The 9801-nt window shown below is 39.5% G+C and overlaps 1 long non-coding RNA gene across 1 annotated transcript; it reads left to right on the forward strand.

The window, feature by feature from the left end:
* The first annotated feature begins 252 nt into the window (after window positions 1-252).
* Window positions 253-1356, forward strand: LOC140006253 (uncharacterized). The gene is made up of 2 exons (XR_011813890.1): window positions 253-508; window positions 1246-1356. It is a non-coding gene; the product is annotated as an uncharacterized lncRNA (long non-coding RNA).
* The last annotated feature ends 8445 nt before the right edge of the window (window positions 1357-9801 follow it).

Consider the following 9801-nt stretch of genomic DNA (forward strand, 5'->3'; position numbering starts at 1 on the left):
GACCAAAAATCGAAAATTCTGGAAATCCGCGAAGGAACAATTTTACTAGAATCCGGCCTTGAATCCGGCCATTTTCTGGCCGGATTGTCGGCCGGATTGGTGGCGAAGTTTGAAAAAAAAGGAGGTTAGCCACTGCCTCCAATCCGGCCAGAAATCCGGCCGGATATCCGGACAGGTTCCGGCCGGATTGTGGCGTGGCCAGCCCTCTTTCGATTCCGATCGTTCGATTTGCAATCGTTTTGCTCGTACTCGTTTCCAACCAATGATTTTAAGGATAATAATCCGATTTTTACTCGAGTCCTGCACCCTTTTGAGAATCCAACTTCAAAGACAAGTCAAACGAAGTTTTCAAATATTTCCGAACCTTACCCGTGTCCAATCTTTCTCACCACTTGGGGACCTATAGTAATTATCTACTATTCGATGTTCAGGCACGCACGAGGACCTCCAAGAGGACCCTACCGTGGAAGTTTGAACTCTCCCTCCAACCTACTTGCTTGCATAACTGGTGAGTGTCAAGTGTATGCCTACTTGAACTCTAAAGTCTTGATTCATGCTTGACATACCTGATTACATGCTTAGTCTATTTGATTTTGAAAACAATGGAGTCGAGTGTGTAGTTAATCGCACTCGTTCTCATTTGGCACGAATGACTCATGTCTAACATGATTTGCCTGGTTTACATGACTTGAAATGCCTGCTTAAACATGTCAAATGATTGAATACATGAAATGGTATGCTATGATTGCATACGTCGATGGAGTGAATCTCCTCGACATTTACATGATACATGGGGGACGCCCAAACTCATAGGTCGACCTTGGAACTCGAGCCGGCATGGGCTTGGTCGGGAATCTCGGTGAACCATGAGATTCACATGATAAGCTTGATCTATTGAGAGATCTCGCTTGGCATACTCGCCTTATAAATGTCGTGCGGGCCCGAAGTGGTGTATGGTGGACGGATGAGAAGTAAGTGGTGAACTACGGATATGAAAATATCAACCCGGTTGACGGAGAGTCATCACGGGGAGATATACAAATGACATCGGCAAATGTGGAACTTAGCTCCTGAGAGCTTCCATATCCTTGAATTGTTTCTGGTTACATTTTGTCGGCGTTATTAATTACTTGCAAGCTATTACCTGAATTGTATTTGGGCTTGTTATCTGAACTATGTGTCTGCATGTGTGTTCTTGGCCTCACGAGCGTTTTGCTCACCCTGTAGATTTGTTTTCCTTAACAGGTTTGAACTCGGAGGTAAAATGGAGAAGCCCTCTTGATGTACTTTTGTTTAGGGCTTGTTATTACTTTTGGTTATGCCTTTGGTTTTGGAATTGTACTTTTGGTATGGAAATGTGACCCTGAGAACTGTCACAGTTGGTATCAGAGCCATATGCCGACAGTTGGGACCTTAAGTCCTTCGTCTGGAAAAGTCCCGAGCCTTTCGTTCGTGAAGAGTCACGAAGCGAAACTCTCCGTAGGGGATGCCCGCGTGCGGGTGGCAAGCTGAAAGGCACCCCGTGATGTGACCCTTTGGACAAAATGTAATCTGTATTCTGACGTGTGGTTTGGAGAATGGATGACTATTATTAAGTTTGAATACTTCCGCATTTATTGTATCTAAATTATTGGCTTGTATTGTGTGGTCCGGCTATAAGTTGAATGGAATTGCTTGAGTCCTGGCGAGAGCTAGGCAGGCGTTCCGCGGATACCCTTTGGTTCGTCTTAGGGAGAAGTGGGGGCGTCACATATGTGTGTTTCATTAAACGTTGACGGAGGGTCAATGAGGTTGGATCAAGTATTGCAACGGGAATTTAACTCTTGAGAGCCACCTGTATCTTTTAATTTGCGGTGTTCATTCATTTCTCTTATTTGATGTGTATATGTGCCTTAAAAGTGATTTCTCATGATTTCTACTGTTTATGCTTTTGGGTACCTCATTGAGCTTCTGCCTCACCCCGTTCCGTTATACTTGTTTTCCTTACAGGGAACCATCTTTTGGAATTTTGATATTTTGAAGAATGAGTTGAGCTAGTTAGAAATTCTTTTGTTCTTTCGGTATAGCTCCTCGACAATTTGGAAACCCTAAATGTATCTTAATACGATGTTTCCTTTTGGTTTGTAAACTTACTAATATGTATATTTTAAAGAGGTTTCTCATGTTTATGTAGCATATGTATTTGGGAATGTGCATTCTCTCATGTTAGACAAAGTTCACTTGTACTTGGTTGGATTGTGGACGAGTGCGGAAGTTGAGCGAGGAAAGCAGAAAATTTTGGAAGTTACTGTTCACGGAATCCGGCCAAGTATCCGGCCAGTTCTTGGCAGGATATCTGGCCGAATATGCAGGGGAAATTTTGAAATTTTTGGGGAGACTAATGCCTCCAATCTGGCCAGGAATCCGGCCGGATTGTGATGTGGCAGTCACTGTTCATCCGTGGCTTGTTTTCATTCTTCATTTTTATCGGTCGTTGTAGAGCTCGAGCACTGTATTATCATTCGAAACAAATATTTTGGGTGTGATTCCGGCTAGATTGTGATGTGGCTGCGGCACTTCCATTTCGTTTTGTTTTTTCATGGGAGCGTTGTACCAAAAATTGATTGTATCTTTTAGTTCGGCTTAATTGAGTTCTGAATGTTTATCTTCTCGAAGTTCTTTTGAGCATTTGGTAGGATTTCTGTTTGTTCGAGATTCGTAGTCCCGGTGAGAGTTTGGCAGGTGGTCCGCCAAACCCTTTGGTTCGCCTTAGGGTGAGGTGGAGCTGTCACAAAGTTTCTAACCGTGAGTTTTGTGATTGTTTTGTAGGAATGGAGAACGGTAATAGAGGTCATGCGGCTAATGGTAATGGAAATGCTAATGATCATGTAAAGCCTCTTAGGCCTATCCGATATCGAGTACTTGGTGGAGGATCTCATGTCCGATACTCACCTACCTCTAGGTTCCCTCGTTGTCCCTATAGGGAGATGCATGCCTAGCCTAATGATCTAGTGCTGTCCATTGATGATGAGCGCCGACAGCTATTGATTTCTAATAGGGCACTACTAGAGTAGATTGTGGAGTTGAGAACTATAGTGGAGGTCTAGGGTGCTAGAATCTTAAAGCTGGAGGGGACAGTGATCGATGAGTAGATTAAAGCTGAGACCGCTCGTGACCAAGTTCAGAGGACTAGGGCTCGACTAGTTAGGATTGTCGATGAGGTCCATGAGCAGGTTGGAATTTTAGCTGACACCACCACGCTGATAGATGAGGTGGTAGGCGGAGTTCAGAGTTCAGTTCATGAGGGCCCGTCTGAGGAGGAACCTTTTGAGTAAGACCCAGAGCTATGAACTAGGTTAGGAATGTTGAATCTTTTGATTCTTTTGTAATTGGAATTAGCTGGGGTGATGCTTGTAAAACTCGTGACTTTTACTGCATGACTGATTGTACTTTTATGGCACATGTGTGCTATGTTTTTGTAAATGCCCCATGACTTGCTAATTGTACAAACCCTGAAATGTTAATATATGCTAGTTATTGTTATTTCAAATGCTTTTCGTGTTGACTTTGTCTTTAAGTATTTTCTGGCATAATTGTTTCTATTCTTGCATTTAGATATAATTAAAACTATGGATGGCCGAAAAAGTGAAAGGGGCCGAGGGCGTAGGGTCAGGCAATCCCAAGTTCAAGGAGATTATCAAGGGTCGGCAACTGGACCGAGCCAAGAGCAAGTAAACGAAGGGAATAATCAAGTGGCTACTGCCATTCACCGTATGACGGATATCTTAGAACGGTTAACAGAGCGACAAGGTCCAGGACCTGTTAACCAAGTCAGGGCTCAGGAGAGAGGAGAGGATAGAGCCTTGGAGCGATTTTTGAAATTTACTCCGCCTAAGTTCACTAGGGAACTTGACCCCGAGTTAGCGGAGAACTAGTTGGAGAGATTGACCAATATATTCGCTGCCTTAGATTATACTGAGGAGAGATAAGTGAACTTTGCTGCTTTTCAATTTAAGGGTGCAGCACATGCTTGGTAGAACGTGAAAAGGGAAAAATGGGAAAGAATGCGGACCCCTTGGACTTGGGAAAACTTTATAAGAGAGTTTAATAAGAAATTTCTCCCGCCTTTGATTCAAGAGAAACGGGAGGACGAATTTATAAAGTTGAGACAGGGGGCTTCTAACGTGGCTGACTATGAGGAGCGATTCACTAAACTTTCTAGGTACGCTCCGGAATTGGTTACCACTGAGCGGAGAATGATAAGGTGATTTGTACAAGGATTTAATGTGGAGATTCAAGAGGGGTTAGCAGCAGTCCAAATCTCTACGTTCACTGAAGCCCTAGAGAAAGCGCAGAGAGTTGAAAGTGCAACGCTGCAAGTTAGAGATTTTCATGCCAAGAAAATGGGATTTCCTAGTCACCCTCCTGGACAAGCAAGTAAGAGTGTCCCACCTCCTAAAATGGAAAGAGAAGCGGGAGGAGTAATGATGAGAATATAAAGACCAAGGCCCATTCAAGCACATGGGGAATTGGAAGATTCAAGTGAAGACCAGGTGATTGCACGAATACTTGAGTTTAGTAGGATTATTTGATTTTCCTCGTTGATTTTGGTTATTTCTCGCTTTAGAAAGTCTAGGTAATTAAGCTAGTTTAATTGCAGCCCATTTGTTAGTAAGTGAGGCCCAAAATCTTCCTTAAGTATGTAGGGTAGTTTGATCAATTTTTGGATTAGGGTTAATGCTTGTAAGGGCTATAAATAGCCCCACTTCCTCTTTGTTTTGGGATCAGTTTTTGGCTATTAAATACAATTAGTGATTTTCACTTTCTCTTTGGCAAGAGAGTTTCCTTTGAATACTTGAGAATCTTCTCAAGTTATTCACCCGAACTTATCAATCGAGTATCTCCTTGATTGTGGCGTTCTACTACCTCCAATTTGGTTCGTTAATTCGAGTAGTTACGGGTTGAGATAATATCAAAATTGTTCGTGGCTTCTAGGGATTAGTTGGGTCGAATTTCCGCTGCCTAAGCCATGGTGTTTTGGTTGTCTAGATCGGGGTTTCACATCATAGGAAAGCGAGAAATAACCAAAATCAACAAGGAAAATCAAATAATCCTACTAAATTCAAGTATTCGTGCAATCAACTGGTCTTCACTTGAATCTTCCAATTCCCCATGTGCTTGAATGGGCCTTGGTCTTTATATTCTCGTCAAGTAAGGACTGCTGGAGCACCAAGATAGGTTTTATCAAGAGGAGGCCGCAATGACCAAGGTCAAGCGAGAGAAACACCTTTTGGTGGTCAGGCCGTGGCTCCTCAAGTAGTTTGTGGCTACTGTGGTAAGCCCAACCACACGGAGAATGAATGTTGGAAGAAATTGGAAAAGTATCTGTATTGTGGCAGTACCGAGTATCAAATCTCAAAATGCCCAAATATACCAAAAGAGGGAGGTAGTACCCAAAAGTCAGAGAAATCGGCATCTAAACAATCTAATGCTGGAGGGATTTGACCTAAGGTGCCGGTTAGGGTTTATGCATTGGACCATCAACAGATTCCCGATTCCACTGAGGTAGTTAAAGGTACGATTCCTATCTTCCACAATTTAGTTAAGGTTTTAATTGATTCTGGTACGACACATTCCTTTGTAAACCCTAAATTCATGAGTGTGATAGAAGTGAAGTCGATTAAGTTACCCTATGACTTGGATGTTAGGACACCTACTGGAAATCAAAGTCTTATTGCTAATTTGGTGTATAGAAATTGTGAGATATAGAGAGGGCGAAAATTATTGGCCGATTTGATGAGCCTAGCTATTAAAGGGTATGATGTCATCCTAGAAATGGATTGGTTAGTTCGCTACCATGCTTAGTTGAATTATAAGACGAAAACAGTAGAGTTATGTACTCTGAGAGAGGTGACCCTAAAATTGGATGTAAGGAGTAGACTAATCTCATCTGCTCTTATTTCAAGAATTCAAATTAGAAAGATGTTGAGTAAGGGAGCTCAAGGGTATTTGGCTTTTCTTATAAATACTCTTAGTGATAAGGTGAGATTAGAAGATATACCAGTGGTTAAGGAGTATCCAGATATTTTTTCCGAGGAACTAGAGTCTTTGCCACCAGAAAGAGAGATAGCCTTTAAAGTTGATGTGAGTCCAGGAGTAGCATCTATCTCTAAGACGCCCTATAGAATGAGTCCAACTGAATTGAAAGAATTGAAGTTGCAATTGCAGGATTTGCTAGAGCCAAACTTTATAAAAGAGAGTGATTCTCCGTGGGGAGCTCCTGTGTTGTTTGTTAAAAAGAAAGATAGGAGTTTAAGATTGTGCATAGACTACCGAAACTTGAATAATGTTATCATTAAGAATGAGTACCCTTTACCCCACATTGATGAATTGTTTGATCAATTGCAAGGGGCGATAGTATTCTCAAAATTGGATCTCAGGTAGGGTTATTATCAATTGAGAATTTTGAAAAAATATATACCTAAAACTGCTTTTAATTTGAGATACGGGCACTTCAAGTTTGCAGTGATGCCGTTCGGGTTGACTAATACTCTTGCAACTTTTATGGATTTAATGCACCGAATCTTTAAGTCTTATCTGGATCAGTTTGTGGTGGTGTTCATTGACAATATACTGGCGTATTCTAAGACTTTGGAGAATCATGAGAAACATTTGAGGATTGTCTTGCAAACCTTGAGGGAACATCAGTTGTATGCTAAGTTTAGTAAATGTGAATTTTGGTTGAAGGAAGTAACTTTCTTAGGTTATATAATTTTCAAGGAAGGAATTAAGGTGGATCCGACCAAAGTTGAAGCAGTTTCTAAGTGGAAGCAATCGGAAAACCTACTGAAGTTCAAAATTTTTTAGGTTAGCAGGGTATTACCGAAGGTTTATCAAAGATTTTTCTAAAATTGCAGAACCCGTGACTGAGTTGACTAAGTTGCGTTTGATAAAACTGAATCTGAATTCTGAAGTCTGAATTCTGAAATCTGAATACTGAAACAATTAATTTACTGAATTTTAAGCACTGAAAAGAAATATATGAATGTCTGAATTTTAATGTTGAACCTATTTATACCGTTTGATAAACATTTATACTGAATGCTTAATAAGTTAAATTTAACAATTTTGCCCTTATATCTTTTCATCCAAAAAAGAAATAGAACCTATGATTTAATTAGTTTAAAATTTTTAGGCATGAAAATGATAATATTTATTTTTAAATCAAATTAATATAAAAGATGAAATATATTATATGATGAGTATGGAGAAGATGTGAAAGTCATTAGAAAGGCAGAAAAGATAAATAGAAAACCATTAGATAGAGAATATTAAGTTGTTTAATTAGATAAGAATTTTGAATATAATTAATAAACAAGGGTAGATTTGGTAGATAAGATAAGGTAGTTGAAATAATTTTATTAATTCTTATCAGAATTAAGCATTCAGTTAGGATTCTTGTGCTGAAAAAAATACACACAAGTTCAACACTACTTAACAAATTCAGCAAATGTATTTTCATTTATCAAACACTCAAAACATCTGAATGTCTGAAAAAGTTCAGATTCAGCACTTTTTTATGTTATCAAACAGACCCTAAGAAAAGTGGGAGGTTTATGTGGAGTTCTAAGTGTGAAGAAAGTTTTCAAAAGTTAAAGAAACGTTTGACAAGGGCACCTATATTAGCTTTACCTAATAGAAAGGATAGTTTTGTGATTTATACAGATGCTTCAAAGAAGATTTGGGGTGTGTATGGATACAAAATAAAAGGATGATTGCGTATGCCTCTAGAAAATTAAAACCTCACGAGAGGAATTATTCAACTCATGATTTGGAGTTAGCAGTTGTAGTATTTGCATTGAAGAAATGGAGACATTACTTATATGCGATGACGTTTGAGGTTTTAACATACCACAAGAGTCTTAAGTACTTGTTCTCCCAAAAAGAGTTAAACTTGAAACAACGGAGATGGGTGGAGTTTTTAGAGGATTATGATTGCACGATTAATTATCACCCAGTAAAAGCTAATGTGGTAGTCGATGCTTTGAGTCGTAAAGTGCAAGTGGCTAGATTGATGATTAAAGAATTTCACTTGTTGGAAGAGATTAGTATTTGGAGCTCTCGTTTTGAACCAAGAAAGGTAATCCTTGGAAATATTGTCGCGAAATCCGTTTTGCTGGATTATATCAAGGAGGCATGTGACAGCCCAAATTACCCCTAACGAAAACCAAAGGATTCGGCAGACCGCCTGCCCAACTCTCGCTGGAACTTAGTCGTTCACTTCAACACTCAAACAAGACCAGAATAAACCCACAAGAATAAATATAACAACGATCCAAAACTTAAAGCAAAACTTATGTACATTACTATCTCAAAAGGGAGTACAATACAAAGGTTCTCAATTCACCACACATCCAGTCCGTGCCAAGCACTAGTGTGAGAACCATTACAAAATCAAAGAACTATACTAGGCTAGTCTATACAGAGCTCTCATCCTGCTCGCCGTCCCCTGTTAAGAAAAACAAAACTAAAGGAATGATCTAAAAGCTCAGTGAGGTTCTGAACACACAATCAAACAATCAATCCAATACATTAATCATAGAGTATCAATAGTTCAAGAAACATTTACAATGGAAAGCGATAATAACACATTCATTAAAAGGATACGGGCACACAAGGAGCCATTCGTTCGTTCGTTCATTCATTCTCCTATCATTCCCCTTATTCCTCCAATTATTTGAAAATACATTTTGGTAAATAAACCCTTAATTTCATTCATTGACACTCGTTCATTCATTTCATTTCACCCCCTTCCGGACATTGGCCGGACTCCACCCGACAATAAGGTAATACTCGAGTATACCAAACGTTCACCCAGGGTCACTAAATCGCCCGACCGAGTCTGCTTCTGGCTCGAGTCGATCAGTAACGAATGGCAGGGCCCAGTTCAGCCAATGGCTTACATTCATGCACATATAATCATTGAATCATTAAAAATTTCACATTCATTTAGGTCGAGTGCGATAAAGTACACATTCGCCTAGAAAACTCATTTTTAGCAATCATAGAAAGCATTTAGCATTCAAACATTCAATCAAATATTCATAACATGGAACAAGGCATATAATCAAGGGTAACATAAAAACAAAGAACACTCACCTATTTAAGCAAAATAACGTCCAAAGTTTCCTTCCGGATAATACTCTCAATCACCAACGAACCCTAATAATCAAACGAACACATTATGCTTCAACCATCAAAGATGTAAGTGAGTCAAAGACAAGTCGAATACGTACTAGTACAAAGTATAAATATGGTTTTGGTAGTGAAAAGAGTACATTGAAACCAAAGGACATAAGTAAAATATTTGTAAAACTTAGACTCACTTGTAAAACTTTAAAATCGCTATTTGAGTCGAAATGGCAAAGAAAACGTAAATACCCTAGATGGTTCACGTGGTATTCGCTCTCAAACCTTACTCAAGTCGCACGTATATCGACCTAGTTCTCGATTTTAAATTTGGGCAGCACGTCCTTTGTATTTACCTATTTTCCAACCATCTATGGCGTCATTTTTTTCCTCAATCAAACCCAAAGTTATATACAAAATCATCTCATTTCAATAGCCATTCCATAGGCTCCAAGTCATACAAGTACAAAATCAAGCTAGGAGCATGTGCGGAAATGAAGGTTGAGTCAAGAAACAAAAGATAGATTTGATGTTATTTTCCGTAACTGACACAACTGAAGCTATGCTTATCGGATTGGGGTGAAATTTATACCGTTTCGAAGCTAGGACAAAGGCCTATAACTTTGATGAAGA

Source organism: Coffea arabica, chromosome 5e (genome assembly GCF_036785885.1).
Source record: "Coffea arabica cultivar ET-39 chromosome 5e, Coffea Arabica ET-39 HiFi, whole genome shotgun sequence".
NCBI lineage: Eukaryota > Viridiplantae > Streptophyta > Magnoliopsida > Gentianales > Rubiaceae > Coffea > Coffea arabica.